The 21878-nt window shown below is 42.4% G+C and overlaps 1 protein-coding gene across 3 annotated transcripts in view; it reads right to left on the bottom strand.

The window, feature by feature from the left end:
- LOC129763186 (venom allergen 5) overlaps positions 1-21529 on the bottom strand; it is a 50788-nt gene extending 29259 nt beyond the window's left edge. The window contains exons 1-2 of one of the 3 annotated variants that reach the window (XM_055762010.1): positions 21417-21529; positions 21219-21362 (exon numbers count right to left, since the gene is read on the bottom strand). The gene's annotated coding sequence lies outside the window, so the exon portion shown is untranslated. Of the gene's footprint in view, positions 1-20850; positions 21194-21218; positions 21363-21416 lie in introns of those variants that run through there. The other 2 variants (XM_055762011.1, XM_055762012.1) reach the window with 2 other exon arrangements.
- Positions 21530-21878: the final 349 nt, after the last annotated feature.

The raw sequence follows: 21878 nt of genomic DNA, 5'->3' as shown, positions 1-21878 counted from the left end.
GAGAATGATTTGCTAGTCCCAAGCGTTACTCTGTGTGTTCTTTGTGCTATTCGGTTGGTTCAGCTCAATCACGGTGAGCAACTACGAATTGTACAGTCTACCCAAGCTCAAGTTCAAGCTCAAAATTCCGATATTCAATTGCCGTGTGAAATTTTTCATTGAGCATTCTACTGCTCATGCTCATTCATTATAGTTATAGGGAATGAAGTCTACAGAGTCTTTCAGATTAAACGCTCACGCAAAAAAAATCGAATAGCTCCTTATAAAAATGTTTTTCGCTCCGTCGATGGTAACACTGCATTCTCCACTTCGGGACGATAATATTCGGCTACTCGTTCAGTCTGATCGGATGGTTTTCAGTGTCAAGATGTACAATGTATTTTTAGTGAAATCGTATTACTATAGCAACCGAAGGCCTAATGAAACTTTGTCCTCTTATGGTAAGAGTTTCAACATTTCTAGTTGTCAATGGTCCAAAAAAGTGTGATCTTACGTCTTGTGAAGAAATTCGAGGAAACCGGTAGTGTTCTCGAGAGCAAGGCTGGCAAATGTGGGGCCAAACGAACCGCGCAGTTTCAGCAAAGCGTCCGCGCTAATCCCCGCACCAGTCTCACTCGTTTGGCTCAGGAGATCGGGGTGTCCTCTTCCACCACGTTTCATCTTCCAACAGGACGGAGCGAAACCTCATACCGCCGATGAAACATTGTTTTTCTGCGTAGAGTTTACAGAGATCGCGTCATCTCCAATCGCTGGATGGAATTGGCCGCTCTGAGAAAAAAATTCATACGACCTTTTATGTGCATGTTCAGGTGGGAAATACACAGAAATATATATGTGTACTTTACCAGCTCCTGATAATTTTGCTCATACATGTTCAAATTATTTGTTTTACTTCGTCCCGCCAAAAATTTGTGCTTTGTTATCAATACCTTCAAACATCAACGTTTTCTTACTATGAGCAAGTTCATGGGTCCAATCGCAGAACTGTTCATTGATTGATCTTCTAATTGACCCCGTTGAATTTACCTTTTACTATAAAATTCCTAGTATTTCTAACAAAACTGTTTCATTTCTAAAACAGAATAATAAATATTGGGTTGTCCGGAAAGTTCGTGCTGATTTTTGGGAAAACAAAAGCAACATATTTGTTATGTTTTCAATTTTATATGTACAGTTTAATTTCACAATCTTTCGCGATCTTGCACGAAGTATAGAACATTTATCAACATGTCGTTATCGTCGAAAAATGTTCAAGGTTTTTTTATGCTGTCCATAGAGTCGAAGTTTTTTCCTTCGAGAGAACTTTGTAGGCACCCGAACCTGTGATAATCTATAGGTGCCATATTCGGTAAATTTAGCTGGTGGGATAGCACCTCCAGGCTCCAAAATAATTCGTGTGTGTTGTCAATGAGACAGGAATTTTAGCATCACCTTGATGAAACATGATGCCTAGCACTTTGACTAGTTCTGGAAGTATGTCTTGGACTACATTTTACTTATCCGCATATGATTTTTGAATCAAATATACATATAAAATCTGCCAAAGATAGTGTTGTTAAATTGTTTTTCTCTCTCACATCTTACTTTAAAAATGTCAGCCTTTCAGACAAGATAAGCAGTGAGAGAAAATAAGGATCTCGCAACACTAATGTTCATTTATTCAATTAACATTGACGGTATTTAGCTTTGTGTTCCGTCATTGTGAAACGAAAATCATAATTGATACGATTAATTGATGGAATAAACGCTATTTTTAATTAAAAAATTGTAAAGGTTGTATCTAGGACACGACAGCATATTTTCGAGGTAGAACTACGCAATTATATTATGCAATCCACTTGTTTACCGTTTCGAATATTATTTTAGAATGTATCGAAATTTTTGTAATAGATTATGTTCTTCGTTACAAATAAATTTAATGAACGTCCTTTCACGTTTGATATGATGCCTAGAACTACCAAAATATGTGAACGAAAGAATTGTCAAAATATCATTGTATTCTACATTCCCCTCTGAAATTATCGCACATTTCATGTTTACGTAGTTCTCGAACCGCGGAAGCTCATTCACCTCTAGTATCCGAAATGACGATTTTCCCAGGCTTCTCAGTTTAAAAGTAAAGTTTTAGGGAAACAAATTCCGGTCTGCACAACGACAAACGAGTACAAAAGTACTCAATACCAAAAAATACCCCCGACTTGCATGTATTTGCAAAGCGGATTCCCCCAGGCACATTAATTTTGAAGTCCGTGTGCAGAGCGGATTTCCACAGGTACATCGGTTTTGAAGTATGTGTTTGGGAAACCGTAAATCGGGCCAATCAAAACTTGGCAGTTAGGACGTTTAGATAAGGCTTGACATTTTACAGTTATTCAATTGTTCATGAAAAATAATATTTTTTTAATTGTGATAGACGCGTAGAAATATTTCCTATCAATTGATGCAAACATCTTTCCGATCTGTTGAGAAATGTTCGAGTTATAAGCATTCGAAATACGGGTAGGGTTAGCACAAAAATCGGCAGAACAAATGTATGAAAAAAAGGTAGTTCTTTAAGTTTTCATGAATTTAACACGTTTAGAGATTAGTGAATTGTAATGTATATCATATCAAACAAATCTTAGAGAATTTTCGATTCGATTGGTATGCAATTCATGAGAATTCGTTCACAGTGAAAATAGTTATTAATGTTAACTTTATTTCATAAAAACGTGACCTGTTTTCTGAAGGGTGCCACCTGAAAGACGTAGTTCTACGTCAAAACCATAAATACAATTTTACTTTTTCGTATCGAATATGTATTCTACGTAATAGAGGAACTCGTTTTTTACGATAATTGTGAAAGTATGTAATAAAAAACTGTATCTGATGATGATTTTATAGTATAATGACACGTTTTTGTGGTATTATAAGGAAATGTAAAGTAAGTCAGGGCAAAGAAATGAAAAGTAAGGGTCAGGACAACGTTAAAAAACAATAAATAATTATTTTAATTCAAAATATAACGGTTTGAAACTGCTTTCGGGCGTTCTAATTTGATAAAGTATCTTTTTTCCACGCCAACTTCAAGATTTAATAAAAATTAACAATGTACCTCTGAAAACGCAAATCGCAAAGAGTTAGCATTATACAAGTGCGAACCAAATAGCTTATTATCTGTAGGCTAGGGTCAATGATCTTGGTTTGTCCAATTTGGGGTGTTTTTACGCAACTAGTAAATGCAAATCGATTTTTCTTCATGAAAATCACACATAATCGATACGAGTTTGGGTTTGTTGAAAAGCCCCAAGTCTCTAGTTGCTAATACTACCATAAGGTGTTGAAATTATTCAAATTTTTATGTTTTTTAACGATTTTCCTTAAAGAAGAATTATGATCATGGTTTGACCACCTCTGATCATGGTTTGCCCAAAAAAATGATTTCAATTTCAATTGCAATTTCATTTATATGTTTCGAAACATTCGAATGCCTTATTTGACACAGGAGCGCTGAATTAGAGCATTCAAAAAAGTGGGCAAACCATGATCATATTTTCGACTGGACAAACCAAGATCATTTACCCTATAAGGATATTTCTCATTTACAACCAACAAAATTTTGGCCGGGATCCCAGTATATTTATTACGGATAATTTTTAGTCTAATGAAATGAAAAGTATAAAAATCAGGAAAAATCAGGATCATTTAAGTAAAATCAGGCAAAATCGAGTGTTTGTCAGGATGTCAGGGAACGTGCCAAAAAGTCTGGGAAATCGTGAAAAATCAGGAACGTTGGCATCCCTGGTCAGAACCCTTAATATCAATTTTGAGCGTGATCTATAATATAGTTTGTTTACAGCGGCACACAATGCGTTGAGCCGTAGACATTTTTTTAAAATTTTTATTCGGGTGTCTAATGCACTCATACTTGTTTATGTATGCCTGAAACTATGTAAACGAGTATCGGTAAACTGGTTAAAGCATCACAACCACCAATAAAAGCAGCTGCACTGTCAACTTCTGGCGAGATTGTTGCATGCGAAGGTTTTTGTGAAATTTCAAACGGATTTCTACTTGTTTTTAAAGTGACCTGCCAATCCAATGGAACATGAACAGCTACTTCAACAACTACGATTTTGAACTCCTGGTCCGGAAATACTTCCCAATTGTCTTGGTTATCCAGGAAGTCCACAAGGTCGACACCACAAAACTGAATAGATCCTTGGGCGGCCGATACAGATGAGTACTGAGAAGACACTCCAATTTCCACCATTCTGTCGCAGTAGGGGTTCGCCTGCCATTTCAGTTCACTCAAGTGAACTTAAACATAGAAAATCCAGCTGTTGCAGCGAAAATTAACTATCCCACTCCGGTGGCAATAATCTCACTTTACTTGCCGAATCCTAGGATCCCCAACCTAAAGAACGAGTTGATCTGCGCTTTTCGCAGTTTCAGTGGTCCAACCTCGTCCTAGTGTCTTAGTGGACCCTCGTAGTCGCAGCGACAACCGGCGTGGAGTTGTCGTCACAGAACCTATAGAGGAAATGGATATCGTAGTTTTGAACGATGGGTCTCCCACCTTGGTACACGGCCGCACCGAAACGGTGATAGACTTAAGTTTTTCTAGACACAACCTGCTGGCCTGTCTGCTGTGGCGGACACACTCCAATTTGTTAGATAGTGATCACCATCCGAACATCATCCGAACAGACGACCACGATGACAATACGACCTAGCGAACTGGATAGGATACCAGCCAAGTGTCGAGAAATTACTAGATAATCTCAACCGGTCCCGAGATCAGCAACCATGAGCCAATTCTCATAAGGTCTCTTTAACGCCGCTCTCACCTCAATTCCAAGAAGCAGCTCTACGCCTGGTAGGAAAGCAACCCAGTGCTGGTCCCTCGATGTGAAAGCAGCTATAAAATTGAGAAGGCCAGGCGACTACCCGCTGAGAACCCGGACAAAATGAGAGCAGTGGAAGCCTACCACACGAATCGAAATGAATGCAGGGACAAAATTCGGAGCGCGAAAGCGTACAGCTGGCGGGAATTCATCGACGGCATAACCAATGACAACACCTCGACCGAGTTGTGGCGGCGAGTCAATGCTTTCCATGGAAAAAGGAAATTCCAGGGAATAACCCTGTCCAAGATGAACGGTGCTGTTTCCGATCCACTCGCAGTCGTGAACGCTCTGGGACACCACTTTCTGTCACTATCGGCACTGGAAGGCTACCACATAGAATTTACAAAACGAAACCAAGTTAAGACAGACGCTATACAACAATGTAATATTCCTGATCATGATCCCAATCCGTACATCAATCGACTCTTTAATCTATGTGAACTCAACTTGGCACTTTCTGTCGCCAAGGGTAAATCAGCGGGGCCGGACGAGATAAGGTATCCGCTTTTCGCGAATCCTACCCCAGCAGGTAAAACGAAATTGCTGGAAATCTTCAACAGGATCTGGACTAAGCATGGCTTCCCTCGGGAATGGTCCCAAAACCTGATTGTCCCAATCAAAAAAGCAGACAAAACTGGACACTCAACAGAGAGAATGGTGAATCGACGGCTGATGCAACATTTTTCCGAGGACCATTTACTAAACTGTCAACACGCGTTCCGGACCGCTTGTCTGGCCACTCTGAGACATGCTCTGAATGAGGCAAAGACGGAAAATCTTAACACTGAGTTAGCTGCGCTGGACATCTCCAAACCGTACAATGATGATGTGATGCTAATATTAGTGGTTGCCTCTGTCAAGCTGGTCAGGAAAAAGCTCACCCAAGCCGTTTCTTGGGTTTCTTGGGTTTCTCCTCTGCGGGTTTTCAACCTTTCAAAAGCGAGTTCACCCACATTTGTGGACACAACATAGAGTCAGCAACACCCCGATCTACATCGATGACAAACTTTTTCCAAAACGAAAAACTCTTCAAATCCTCGGAGTCCCCATCGAGCTGTCTTTCAACCAACTCTGCGACGATGTCAAGAGGGACTGCCTCAGCCGCATCAACCTCCTCAGATGCATTGCTGGTCGGCATGCTATCGCCAACCGGAACGTTAGAACGAATGTATGTAACCCTATTGTGAACTCTCGCCTCATATACGAACATAGCAGGACGGTGGACATGGAAGTTGTCATCCGCTAAGGAGTGTGTAACAACTCACCTGCCGAGGCAATGAGCCCTTTAAATGGAAGGCGCTTAAGTCGTTTGCCTATACATTACCGCTGGTGTACAAGTGGTACACCGCTGCACTCGTTGCATTGTACTTTGAGACACCAGTGAGTAGGAGTGTCTGACGTAAGCCGACATGGAACCGCCACTAGCACAGATCTTGGTGGTAGTAGCAAATATTCGAATGAGATCTTGGATGAGTGAATTGGAGGAGGGTTTAGTGTCAACAGCAGTTGAACACGAGTTAGCCAATCCTAAGCTCTATGGGAAACCTGATATATATTAAGAAAAACTGGAACTCACTATACTACGCATCTTAACCCTGCTAGATAAATATACCATCATGCCTTTCGAACCACATCCGGTCTCCTTCCGTCCACTCCCGCGGAGACAGCCTGTTTACGCCAGTACTTCTGGCTATGCCGAATTTCACTTTCCGACGGAGAAAACGTTAACCGGACAGCGTGTAATGATTTCCTTCTTCCGAATTTAAATTTGCAAAAGATAGTGAGACTTTACTCTACGATGGTTTATTAACGAATGAAGCTCTGTACATTACGTGCCCTATTTATATGATACTCGCTCTAGTGAATTCTATTGTGGATGGTATCTTTGCTCGGGTTGTTCTAGAATGTTCGCTATAGACAATAGACCTTATATTATAGCAATAGAATTTTTCTATCCCTGTCTGATACCTTTCTAGAAAAGTCAGTTTGTTCTCTGGTGAATTGTTATTGTTTGGACTTCGCTTTTGAGGTAAGTTGATTGTTTGAAATAATACCTTTGATTTCCAATTTACTTTTCAGGTAATTGTGTACCATTTGGAGCTCTTGGACAAAACTGAGGTAAGTAACAATTCATTTAAATAGCTAATCCTTATTGTTGTTTTTTTTTCAGATGAGCTGTGTTTTGTGTTTAGTTTAGTGTTTTCAAGTGTAATTACTTTGTTGTGAATAAAGTGTGAAAAATTAACTTGTGTTTTTTTTTCCTGATTTGAGTTCCGCCTTGGCTCGGGCCGGAACACAGCCTATGCCGAGATCGGAAAGCTCAATTTGACATCGAGCGATCGGTTTCGCCAGCAGGACAGCAGGATCGGACAGGGAAGGCTTTCTACTCGTCAAAGCCAACCGCCTCCTCCATGTAACGATTGACCTGGAGCTCTCACCCATCTCCAAATCGAAAACAAATGAAAAGAGATCCAACAGTGAAGAATAAACACAAAGCAGGTTTGAACCCCACAGCCTTGGTGGAGCTATTGAGGACCAAGTTCGCAAATCATTTCGCTCGATACTTGGATGGATCACTTAGGCTAGGTGTATCGGGTCCCGACCTCAACACCTGTTACCGCCTCCCAGACGCGTGTAATAATTTTTTCAGCAGAGGCGCCTGCCACATATATTGCCGCGACACACCAATGAAACCATTCCATTGCCGTGTTAGCTGACTCAGCCAGCGTTGTCGCCATCCTTGGATACAACAAATATTCGAAGATGCCCGACTGGATGCTATCTTCGTGTGGATTCCGGGCCACTCCGGTATACCCGGGAACGAAAAAGCGGACCACCTCACTGGATCTGGTCGACTGATGGAGTTCTACACCAAAAGGGTCCCGGCAGATGACACCAAAACATAGACTACCAAAATGCTCAAAGACAGGTGGCCTGATTTTTTTTTAACTACCCAAAGCGGGTCCTTTACCTCAAAACATTACCAAAACTTTACCATTTGTTCAACATCAATAACTACATCAAGTCTGATGTTCTGAATGCTTGTATGTATTTATATTTGTTCAAGGAACTATTCAAAGAAATGATGCAAGATGTCCTCCTTTTTCTATTCTATCGGACGCTGGTACTCTTTTGTGTTTTACAATTGAAGGAGCATGTTGAAATGTTTAGGAAAACTCAAAGTAAAAAAATATCCCCTCGCAAATCTTAAGAAGGCGTCTAGTTTATCTTGAAGATTTTGAATTCGCTGCAGAACACGTGAACCAATCTGATTCTGTTCCAAAACCATCTTCATGCATTTGGTTCTACTCGAAGAAAATGTTCGAGCAAAGACTTGGGCCGGAAGGTCAGTTCTGAATATATTGCCATAATCGAGAGGCTTTGCTGTATCACTGACGAAGAAGCTTCATTCGGGTCATGAATCGGAAATTATTCCTGATCGGACTTCCTGGAAAAGCTATTTGAGCAGTACTTCCCCAACGGTAGTGACACGTTTTCTTCCTCATTGGATGTGGCCAGTCTTCTTGATAAATTACAGCATAAATATTTGGACATGAGAAGTGATTCCGAAGATGCTTACTCCGTTTGCTTCTACGATCCACTGCGAGAGCAGAAATGTAAATTTTAGTGAGGTTATCTTGCAGAAATTTTTGAGCATCTGTATTCGCTAAACTTGAAGCTTTACACACGATCTAATTTCATTCTGTTCCAAAAAAGTCTTCAAGCTAGAAACCAACTGAGCGATGAATACGTTGTCGAACATCTTGATTTGAATTGACGAAAACGACTCCTCGAATTTCAGAATGCATAATTACGTTTCGTGCAAGTAATTTTGATTCGATCTGATTCTAGAATAAGGTTGAATATTTAAGAATGTCGATTTGAAAAAACTCAGTTACAAGTAAAACGGAATAAGTATGTTTAGCAGCTTAAGGATTGTTTGAGGATAATTTATTTATTTCATAATAAATAATAGAAGATGCATATTTCAACTGGACATTACGATAAAGGTTCAAAGCCAGCCAATCAATTATGTGGCCGATCAATTTGGTGTCCTCTACTACCAATTTATAATTCGATCGCTCACAATTTATGTGAGTTATTCCAAGAATACAGAATTCATTCCTCCACTGATAAGAGGAAAACGTGGATGCTCCACAGGGCAGCACTCTCAGGCAGCTTAACCAGCCCCATGATGTTCCCCACTGACAGTTGGCAACTTCCTAGCACAGTTAGTTATAGAGGCAGTGCCACTAGACTGGGTTTAAACGTGTTATTGATAAACAATAAATTTTTAAGGTATGCATATTTAAAATTCATGAAAATGTAGAACAGAATTCATAAATTTTTGAAAAGATGTGAATGTATCAACAAAAATAATTATTTTACGTGTCCACGTGGACATTGCCTGTACACCTCCCACCTTCCCTCACCGTGGACAAGCGTGGACATTTCCGTAATCCCTACCCCAGACCTCACCGCCAGGGCCCGATATCTCAGTAGCTTCGCTTTGACTAGAACTGCTTCGGCAGTCGCCGTCAACAAAAAGTGACTTGACTAGAAAATGAATTGACTAGCGTTGACTAGCGAGGATGACTGGTGAACTAGTCCTGTCAGTGGTTATTTTATGTGGTTATTTTAACTGACGCGACTTTTGAATACAAATCTGCCTCTTCATTCAACTGACTTCAATCCACGCTTCCATTTCCCCCTGACACTAATTTTATACCCGCGTACGCAATCTTATTTTACGTCGATATAAAGAGGAACGGAAACAAAAAAAGAAGTTACCCCATCCAATGGACGGTTTATTGTCTACCCACCGTGAATTCAAACCAACGAACTTAGACAGTTATCAGATATGCTATAAAGGTCCTCGCGTTAGTATTAGTAAATAGCGTGCAAAATAGCGCACACATACTGCACGCTATTTTATACGTGTGAGTAATTTTCGTGTACGATACAAAAAAAAATCTAGCTCACCTGTAGCGTATGTGAAACTACGTTGAACTCAAACATCGATGCATGCATAATGATACATGGGAGAGAGAGAGAGAGAGAGAGAGAGAGAGAGGAGGTGACGAACGACGAGCTAGTTGCAGCTATGAAACGCCTCAAAACGAAGAAAGCGCCTGGCCCAGATGGAATCCCCAACGTAGCTTTAAAAGCGGCAGTCCTATCATTCCCTGATATGTTCAGGACAGCAATGCAGAAGTGTCTATACGAATGCTACTTTCCGGATCGATGGAAGGTACAAAAGCTAGTACTACTACCCAAACCAGGAAAGACGCCGGGTGATCCAGCATCGTATAGACCCATATGCCTGTTGGACACTCTGGGGAAACTTTTGGAGAGAATCATCCTCAATAGGCTGACGGAATGCACGGAGGGAGTTCGTGGACTGTCCGATAGTCAATTCGGATTTCGGAAAGGGAGATCCACGGTAGATGCCATTCGCATAGTGGTCGAAAGAGCAAACAGAGCATCCAAACAGAAGCTCAGAGGAAATCGATACTGCGCAGTGATAACGATCGACGTTAAGAACGCGTTCAATAGTGCCAGCTGGGAAGCCATCGCGACTGCGCTCCACACGATGAGAGTCCCTGAATACCTGTGTAGAATACTGAGAAGCTACTTCGAGAACCGTGTGCTGGTGTACGAGACAAACACGGGCCAGGCGCAGATTAAAACTACGGCTGGAGTTCCGCAGGGCTCTATCCTGGGTCCATCGCTCTGGAACAGCATGTACGATGGCGTACTAAAACTGAATCTGCCCAGAGGTGTGGAGATCATTGGCTTCGCGGATGACATTGTTATTCTCGTGACCGGAGAATCCTTGGAACGGGTCGAAATGCTCGCGACCGAATCGATAGACATGATCGGAAGGTGGATGCAAAGTGTGAAACTGCAGATAGCCCACCACAAGACGGAAATGTTGTTTGTCAGCAACCGCAGGGCGGTGCAACGTGCAGAAATCACCATCGGAGAGCACTTGATAACTTCGAAGCGAGATTTGAAATACCTGGGGGTGCAGATCGATGATCGACTGAACTTCAACAGTCACGTCGACTACGCTTGTAAAAAAGCAACGAAGACAATCAATGCACTGACACGAATCATGCCCAACAACTTTGGCCCAAGCAGCAGCAAGAGGCACCTTTTGGCTAGTGTCTCCTCATCGACATTACGATACGGGGGTCCAGCCTGGATCGCGGCGTTAGAAACTCAGCGGAACACGAGAAGGCTGAATAGTACGTACCGGCTCATGGCGATGCGAGTCGCGAGTGGGTACAGAACCATATCAACAGAAGCGGTCTGCGTCATAGCTAGGCTAGTCCCTATCAACATCATCTTGGCGGAAGACAGCGAGTGCTATATGAGGAGGGGAACCAGAGGAATCCGGAAGCTAATGAGGGCAGAGTCGATGGCTAGGTGGCAGCAAGAGTGGAGTGCGGCTCAAAACGGCAGATGGACGCACAGGCTCATACCGACACTAATGGGCTGGGTAAACAGGAAACATGGAGAGGTAAATTTTCACCTAACACAGTTTCTGTCTGGGCATGGCTGCTTCAGGCAGTATCTGCACCGGTTTGGACATGCAAGATCGCCTCTTTGTCCGGAGTGTGGAGATGTGGAGGAAACACCGGAACACGTCGTATTTGTATGTCCAAGATTCACCACAAGGCGCGAGGGGCTGCCTACCCTTCTCAAATGGGGATCAACACTAGGGTAGGAGCCTGCCCGTTGGTCTCAAATGTTCCTATCTCACGCCTCCACGAAGATCATATGACGACATTTTTAGATCGGGCGTGAACTGGAAACACACACCTGATCTTGGCTCCGAGAACGGGTGTCGAAAGTGGCTAAGTGAGGGGGTGCGAGCGAGTCAGAGCGCTATATCTCTCCCGGGGAAGGCCTCCCGGGTCATGGAGGCCTTGCCAACCCGCTGTCTTCCGGGCAAAGGAGATACACCCAGAAAATGGAGCTACGTTCACGAAGAATACTTAGAATGCGATTGCCCGAGGAGGGTCCCCGAACTGGAGCTGGTCCTGGAACGGGAGTAAGAGCGAGCGGCCAGCGGCTGGAGGGCGAGGTGCAAGAGCGGGCCACCAGCCGGGTTCAACCCGAAGAGCTACCGCCACACGGAAACAGCAGCCATCGACATCACCAACGAAACGCTGCGCCTACGAGGCGTGTTGTGACTGCCAGACGGCAGTCGTCCACACTCGTGGGTACCACTAGGCGCCGAATCATGTGGACACACGAAATGAACGAATTCGTGATCCGCGCCTATTACATCTGCACTGCTTTGGAGACGGACATGAGCGGTCGCCCTCGAATACTAACAATGTTCGAGGAAGCGTATCCAGAGTTCGTCGGGAGGCTTGATCAGAACGCGATGAACGCGAGGCGTAGAGCGATAGTACGCAACAACATGCTCTCCCAAACGCAAATCGACGAGATCAAGCAGCAGGTGCAGAGAGAAATAAGCTCCAGGAACAACAGAGCAAGCGATGTGTCGAGACGAAGTTCAGTACGGCTGAGCAATTCATTCGCGAGTGGGGCACGCGAATCAGCACCAGTGGAGGCCACAGTACAACAACCCCCTGAGCCGGAAGACCCACAGCCAGATCAACAACTACTACGCGATCTGGTCTTCCACTACGACGAGGCGATCTCACAGTTCCGCGACACAGACCCATTGTCGCGCCCCAGGATCCCGAAGTTGCAGCATTCCCGCAGGCTGACAAGTGCAGTAAAGCTCATGAACGAGCACGTTCTTCCGCTGCACTTGGTTGATGCTGAGAACATGGAGGAGCTGCAACTGAAAGTTTACTGCGCTGCTGTGGCGACCGCCAAAAGTTTAGGATACCGTATTAGGCCAAGAGGCAGACTGCTCCAACATCTCCGTGAAAGGCGTGAGCCTCCATGGCGAAGGAGATTGGAGCAACGGATCCTAAACAAGCGCGCCGCAATTGGAAGACTGATGGCGTACAAAAGAGGCAGCAGATCGGCGAAATTATGTCGCCAAGTTGCTGTGATCATGCGGCCTACTGAACTTCGCCAGCTGGGAGCTCACCAGCTGACGGAAAAACTCGACACACTGGTACAGCAATTGAGCGTCCTTACAAAACGGCTGAAACGTTACTCTGACTTTGCAAAGCGCCAGGAACAAAATCGAATGTTCAGAGATAACGAGAAAGCGTTCTACGACCACATTAGCGACGAGAAGCCCGACTACCGCGAAGGTTTGCCAGATATTAGCGATGTGACGAACTTCTGGGCTGGTATTTGGGAGACCCCAGTAGAACATCGCGACGGGCAAATGTGGTTAAGACGGGAGGAGGAGAGTTGTGGTGAAATTGGAGATATGCCAGCTATCATCGTCGGAGAGAACGATGTCCGCGAAGCCTCGCGGTACCTGAGGAACTGGGCAGCACCGGGCCCCGATGGTGTCCAGAACTTTTGGCACAAGAAGCTGACCGTCGCACATCCAAAGATAGCTGAGTGCTTCAACAAGGTGCTACGTGACCCACACAACCTTCCTGAATTCGCCACCCGTGGCGTCACCTTCCTCCTCCCGAAAGACAGCAACACATTGAACCCATCAAAGTACAGACCGATAACGTGCCTATCGAGTCTGTACAAAATACTGAGCAGCATAATTACCGCCAAAGTTTCTGCTCACTGCGAACAGCATCACATCATCGCAGAAGAGCAGAAAGGATGCAGGAAAAATACGCATGGCTGCAAAGACCAGGCCATCATCGACGCAGCCATAGTCGGCTAGGCGGTATATAACCAGCGGAACCTAAGTATGGCCTACATCGATTACAGGAAGGCTTATGACTCCATACCTCACTCGTTTCTCGTCCGGGTATTGGAGCTCTACAAAATTGATCCCGTCGTCGTTAGGTTCCTGCAGCATGCGATGAGGCAGTGGAGCACGTCTCTGCACCTTAGTGATGGGGAAAATGTGTTGCAGTCTAGAACGCTGCAGATAAAGAGGGGGATATTCCAAGGCGACTCTTTCAGCCCGCTTTGGTTTTGTCTGGCACTGAACCCCCTCAGTAGGACGCTCAATAGAAACGGTCATGGCTATAAAATAAGGTATGGCGACGGCGCCCACGAAGAAGTGACCCATACCTTTTACATGGACGACCTCAAGGTCTACGCTGATTCACGTCAGCGTCTAGGTGTAGCTATCCGGGTTGTCGAAGACATAAGCAGGGACATCTGTATGGAGTTCGGCCTCGACAAGTGTCGCTGTGTCCACCTGCTGAAAGGACAACTTACCGAATCCGGAGGCTACGAGGTCTATGACGGCGAGTTTATATGAGACATGGTTCGTGGCGAATCCTATAAATATCTTGGATTCCGACAGCTCACCGGGATTCGCCACTCCGACATCAAGACGGAGCTGCGAGACAAGTTCTTGAGTCGAGTGAACTGTGTCCTGAGGACTTTCCTCAACGCGGGGAACAAGGTACGCGCGATCAACACATTCGCGGTTCCCCTGCTGACCTTCAGTTTTGGTGTAGTCAAATGGAGCAAAACTGACCTAGAGGACCTTGAGAGGAGGATGAGGAAAGCATTCAAAGAGGCCGGAATGCACCATCCTCAATCGGCACTGGAGAGAGTTTCACTACCACGCAAAGAAGGGGGACTTGGAATCGTCGACATTTCTGCACTGTGTGTTGCCCATGTACGACAACTGCGCGAGTACTTCGCAGAACGCGCCAACCAAAACGCGCTATACCGGGCTGTCTGCGCCGCCGACAGAGGATACAGCGCTCTGCACTTGGCGCAAGCGGAGTACCAACTCAACTGCAATCTGCAGACAGTGGAGGAGAAGATTGCAGCTTGGAAGCAGAAGGCAGTTCATGGTGCCCACCCCCATCAACTGGACCGGCCACACGTCGACAAGGCCGCATCTAATCTGTGGCTAACGCGTGGTGAACTCTCTTCAGTAGTAGAAGCCGACATGATAGCCATCCAGGACAGGATAATGCCGACGAGAAACTGCAGGCGGTACGTCTGGCATCAAGACGTTGATGACATTTGCCGGATGTGCCATCAACCAGGTGAAAACATAGAGCACATTATGGGAGGCTGTCCCGTTTTGGCCAACGCAGCCTACACCGAGCGCCACAACAACGTGGCCCGTATTGTTCATCGACAACTGGCGCTCCAATGTGCTCTACTGGAAGACAACGTACCAAACTACCGGTACCTGCCTGCACCTGTCCTGGAAAATGACCGTTTCAAGCTGTACTGGGATCGCACTGTTCTGACCGACCTCTCGATCCACCACAACCGCCCAGATATAATGGTTTACGACAAGAGCGACCGCAAAGTCACCATCATCGATGTCGCTATTCCACTGAACCAGAATCTGGAGGAGACCCACGGTCGCAAAATCTGCAAGTACCGACCATTGGCCGTGGAGCTCAAGGAACTGTGGGGGCTAAGGGAGGTCCCAAGAATTGTTCCAGTCGTTCTCTCTGGAACTGGAATTATCCCGAAGACACTTCTGGAAGCGCTAAAGGTGTTGAACATCGAGAAGGAATTGGCCGGCATCCAAAAGTCGGTCATCCTTAGCACCTGCGCGATTGTCCGACAATTCCTCGGTCAGGACTAAAACAGCACGAGCATGCAGATACGTGCATTCCGCAGAGCCTAGTCCCCCTTTGGCATTCAGAAGCCCGGGGGCAGGTGAAAATTCTGGCTAGGTTCGCCTAGTTAAGAAGTGAGATAAGTCTGCCAAAAAAAAATAAAGAGCGAGCGAGAGAGAGAGAGAGAGAGAGAGAGAGAGAGAGAGAGAGAGAGAGAGAGAGAGGAACAAATTCGTTTTGGGGGAAGTCAATTCAAAATGCAATGAAGACAATTTGACTGGGAATAATGAAATGATATAGTCGAGTCGGTAGAGGGAGATAGCGAATAAACGCCCGACTGGCTGTTTAGTCGTTTTGGCGGAGAGACTGTGTGAAGAAGCCAAAAGTCATTACTAACTGAATACGGGTGTAGTCAGTCAGATAGTCAGCTGACTATCCTCAGTTGACTATGACTATGCCCGAACCCCCGGTATGTTAGGTGTGACGGAAAGCACTCGGCCATGAGAGCACGGTTATTGTCAGGTTATCTTAAGATATTCCGTCCTTCTGTTCCCTTTCTTTTTCTCTACGAGTTCTACGATTTCTGAATCACGATCTTTGACATGATCTAAAGCATCAATTAAATGGTGCCTACACTTCTGATTATGGATTTTACTTTGACCGTATTCATTTTTTAACCATGAATATGACCTATCGTTTCGTTTCTATGGGATAGTTTGGTAATGTTTTTATGAATTATGTGTTTTACTTATCTACAGCTAAACTCATCTATATTTTCATTTTTTTTGCAAATAAGGTGAATGATGTTGGTTTGTCTGATTTTGGATGTTTTCATACAACTAGTTTATGCAAATCGATTTTTCTTCATGAAAAACATGCAATCAAGACGTTGTTGGAAAACCCCAAGTCTCTGGTTGCCAATAATACCATGTTGCGTTCAAATTGTTTAATTTTTCATGTTTTTAACGATTTTCTTCAAAAATAAATTATGATCATGGTTTGTCCACCTCTGATCATGGTTTGTCCGGTTTAAGAAATCACAATTTTTAAATGAAAAAAAAGAATTTTCAAGTTGATGCTGCATTTTTCATTGCTTGAGTTCAATGTCCTCATATTGATCCATTAATAAATTAGGCTCTCTTCAGAATATTGCCTTTTCTTGGGCATTTTAAGGTGAGCAACACTCAACACAAAGAAACTTTATTTCTGCTTCCGGTGAAGGACAACAAAACAAAACAAACAAACAGCAGCGCACCAAGCGGTTGTCATAGTAATCATGTGGACAAACCAACATCAGCGAATCGGACAAACCATGATCAGAATTGAGGTCATCGAGATGCATTAATTACATGATTTAGATATATAAATCTGATACAAATGGTGTGCAAGCATGATGTTTACAATATTTGCAAGTGTTATAATCCAGAAAAAGGTCTGAATACGTACAAAATAATCATCTGGTGATGGATTCAAAGTTAGCTCAAATGAGGGGCACATTGATACCAATTGAAGGTGGATTTTAGAAACCTTTAAAACATGTGAATTCGTAAAAATACCCTATAACACTACTTTGAATCATGAAAACGACGATTTTATTTATATGTTTTGAAACATTTCATTACCTGATTTGACACAGAGCAATCTAGAGCAATCAAAAAAGTGGACTAGCCATGAGCATATTTTCGATTTGACAAATCAACATCATTTACCTTTATTATGCTTCAGCGTCCGATTCGGTCTGGTTTTAGAGAACAATAAGCTCCCCACAGTCAGATTGTCCGGACATTATATGAAACGATTTTTGGACTCGTCGAATTGTCAAAAAAAAAATATTTTCATCTTTCGGCTGGACATGGATTTATTTCCAATCGATCCACGCCCAAGAATTTGACTGTCTACACATATTTTACTGCTCAGATATTACAATCACATCAACAAATCTATGCGGTATATACACATTTCTCAGCAGGATTCGACACAGAACGGGAAGAACTTTCCAAACAATCTGCTGCCAAAACTATTCGAGAATCGACCAGAAGGAGCGCTGTAGTAAAATGAGCAGCACGCACGAATTATAATCGAAGCAAGGCCTATCAATAGACAACAGTGATAGCCCTAAGTAAAACAATACTTATAATTTTATTTCAAAAATTTTTATTTTTTGACAACTCGATTGGAAACGTTGATAACAGCGAGAATTCAACCGAGATTATCACGTGTATGAAAAAAACCCAGATGCACCAAATTAAAAGGACATCGAAAAGGGCGACTGATGATAACTAGCATTGGCATCATCAACACCACCCTCCAACGATTGCCCAAGACAACGAGATAGCGAAGGATGAGGATCTGTTTGGAATTAACTGTCAACGACCAAGTATGGAAAAGTTCATTCGCTCATTTCTCCACACCTACTTATAAATCACTCTTGTATCTGCTTGGAATGATCATGGCGAAAACAATGCAGCAAGCAATCGTGAGATTGCACGATGAATCATTTTTCACTCTCCGACCATCTTCTTTCGGGACTGAGAGTGAACATAACAAAACAAAGAGTGGAAAACAACATTCAATGAATGAATACTCCTTTGGAAGGATCGCACGAAACAAAATAACGAGTGAGTCAAATTAGACTCAATCTGCGTGTATGAATGATTTTATTTTCCCTTGTACTCTTTTCCTTGTCAGCATTCAAGTGCACATGAATCTACCTTCCCGCTCACCAATAACTTGCGTTAATATGGTCTTTTGTGTTGGATTAGATCGTTTCATACTACTCGTTTTAAACTATCTACCGTTCTGAATTATATTTCGGACACTTTGTTCTAATATCTTGAAATGCTTAATGCACTGATGATATAACTATACAATCAATATCACAAACCCTTCTTTAGAGTAATTCCTTGGTTTCACTATCACTTCATTTGAGAATTACATATAAATTATTACATATTACAATTATTACATAGTTTGAGAATTACATAGGAAAAAATCCAACAGCACTACTCATTATCGTTAGTGTTTGACGTTTACTTAGCGTGAGCACATACAATTTACCCCTTCATCAATATTTAAATTTCTCTCGTATTTCATCAGTTCTCATCATCGTTATCAGGTTACTGTGATTGCTTGGTAAGTGTTTCGCAGTTGACGATAAAATATAATTAAGTGTAATGTAATTTTCGTTCCAAAAATTACAAAATAAAGTTTCCGAAATTTGAATATAATCTGTCCGAAATATGATTTTTTTTTTGACGTAGGACTACGTCTTTCATTTCTATACTGGGGTGTAAGTTCAAAGTCTAGCAAACGAAAGCGTTACGACGGAGAACGAGATTTCGAGCGTTAACAGTTCCTAAACAACCGAACGAAATGGTATGTGTTTATTCGAAAGATAAAATGTCTACGCGTTATATGCTTGTTACTATTTGATCCAAAAACTTGTTTCAATAGCCCTAAAATTGCTTTCAAAACAGGCTATTTAAATCACACCAATCGGTATATAAGCGAGTGCTTCTCGAAAATCCACTCAGTTATAATTGCGCAACGATACGATGCAGGAATGGATGGATGTTTCCCTAACACAGACTTCAACACAGACTTTTATGATTTTTTTTATGTTTTCAATCAAATAGGCACCAAAATAGAAAGCTTAAAGCATATTGAACTAGATTATTTTATATATTTTATATTTTATAATATCAACCAAATAATACCCGTGCATAAAGTTGAGATCTGTTTTCTGCATTATATGCCTTAAGCGTCCGAAGTATGATTCAGAACGGTACCTATATTTTACTGCCGCGGTCGAGGTTTCAATGATTGCTATTTGAGTGAAAAACGAATGATATTACAGAGACACTCGCTGGCTCATGCAATAGTTTCCAATTTGATTCTCTCACCATCTAACGTCATTCCGAGAGGCAAATGAGGAAATGCAAAATTCTGTGAGAATAGATGAGCGGAATCGAGACAGTATTTTTCCGTTCAAATCGAGAATGAACTTTGCAAAGATGAAAGATGAATATTTTCTGTCTCAAATAAAGTGAGGCATAAACGGAGAATAGTAGTGTGAGTTTTATCTGTGAATGAGTGTTGTTGAACGGATTTCGATGCGATTTTATCCATACCTGTCAACGACAGGATGGCAATAGTAGAAAAAAAAAATGTAATTTTGCTCTGGTTGACAGATTTCACACGCATTTTTTTCACTCTCTCTTGATGAATAAACGCAAGTGTGTTGCTGGGTTGATACTAGAGATGTTTCTCTCTACAGAATATCCCATAATATTCCGCTTGAGAATTATAAAATATGAAAACAATTTGTACTAATTCATTTCAAATTGAATTTGTAAACTAATGGCTCAACTATTAATTCAAATATTTCACGCTAATAATACAAATAGACTGAATTGCAACGGCGTTATGAGAAACTCTTTGTAGACTCTACGTGTGCACATTTAAAACGATCTAAGAAATTATTTTGATTGGAAGCACAGTTCGATCATCCTTAGCACCTACGAGATTATTCGACACCAGGATTAATAGACAGGAGTGCGCAGAGCACATAAAGATAAAAATGAAAGTGGTTGAGCTAACGACGCAGCCACCGCAAAAAAAAAACACACGAACAAACGAGAAGCGCGAATTTGATCAACTAATGGATGCGCCTCCTGGTTTTGTCGTTGCCTGCAATGAAGCGATACTTAATTTTTGCTAAAATTCTAATCAATCACTGATCAATTACAAATAACGTGGAATTTTATCGAGCAAATGATACAAATTTAACAATTGATGCAATATTTGAAATGTTATGTTAGAACTTGTTTCAATTTCGTAGGTTATCTGAATTCGCTATGTTCACTTCTAAAATATGTACCTCATGTGTGGCAAATTAACTCGTAATGGCATATTACATTCAGCAAAACAGTTGACGAGTTACATGTAAAACGTTCGTAAAAATATAGTGATCGTTGAAAAGAAGTTACATCGCATAAAATGATTACTGAACAAATATATTTTCAGTAGTCAACGAATTGCTTTTTCAAGGCTGTAAACGGAATTTGAATTCTATTACATTTTTGCATACTAGCGATGGATTTTGCGCCTGTTCTGCTGGGTAATATTTGAACACATTAGAAATACATTTGAACTCTGGAATATACTTTCAGTAATGAACGATTCCAATTCAAAACCAAACCAAAGCCAAACCATTGCTATTGATATTCAGAACACAGTTGCATTTCCAAATATTTTTGAACACGCCTCCACCACGAGTATGTGCAATACCATATTGAATACTATTTGATCCAAAAAGGTTGACACCTTAACACTTTACCACTCACGTAATCACTGTATCCACTATTTATGGTAGACCTTCAAACTTCAATCTTGTATTACGAGGATACTGTCAGATCCTTTTTTTTCGAAAGTATTCTCACCAAAAAAGCAAAACATTGAAACCAATGCTCACAGTTCAATGCGATCAGAAACCACTTTTGAGTATCCTTCAACATAAAACCATTCACTCCATTCACAACATATCGAGAGATTGTCTTTAATAAATAAATCAGCTTTATCATAACGAGAATTGATTCGTATTTATCAAGCGTCACCAAAGAGATCATTTTACCCACGATCATTCATTGAATGAATCAATCACGGTTCTCTTTTTTTTTTTTTCTATTTTGCTTTTCAATGTTCCGCCACTTACACTCTTCACACGCTACGAATTTTGATCTTTGGGATCGCGAACACCACGAATAACGCGATATGATAAACACTACAAGAGAGACGGTTGGTTTCGATCCTGACCACGAAGAGCAGCACCAATGTTGGCGAGCAGACAGACCGGCGTCTAATGGGAAAAAAGATCAGGCGACAATGGCTTATATAAAATATGCTTGCTTACATAGTGATTTCGCGATGAACAGACCACGATCTTCGAAGGTGATCATCTGCAGCCGCTGGGTGAAACCTGCTGTGGTGGTGTTGATTGTACGTTGGCGGCCGAGGCGGCGGTGGCGGCAGTGGTCAATAACAGCCACCTTTGGGGCAGTGCAGTTGCCGATTGAATGAACAACTATGTCCGGTCGGGTCCGGTCGTACTCCTCCGATATATTATATGTACACTGATTCTGGTTTCATAGTGTTCTGCACAAAAGGACATATGGGGAGGGGGCAGTCATGATAGAAACCGTTGTTCTGTAGTTCATATCAAATGTGATAACTCAATTTGACATGTAATGTGTTGTTTATGATTGTGAATATAAGAATTTTAACAAGGTTACTGTACAAATCATCATTTCCTAAAAAACAGGTTAAATCTATTAATGGTTCTTGGCTTAGCAAAAAAAAAAGGAAAAAAGGATGT

Source organism: Toxorhynchites rutilus, chromosome 1 (genome assembly GCF_029784135.1).
Source record: "Toxorhynchites rutilus septentrionalis strain SRP chromosome 1, ASM2978413v1, whole genome shotgun sequence".
Classification (NCBI taxonomy): domain Eukaryota; kingdom Metazoa; phylum Arthropoda; class Insecta; order Diptera; family Culicidae; genus Toxorhynchites; species Toxorhynchites rutilus.
This window is presented reverse-complemented; position numbering and strand designations above follow the sequence as displayed.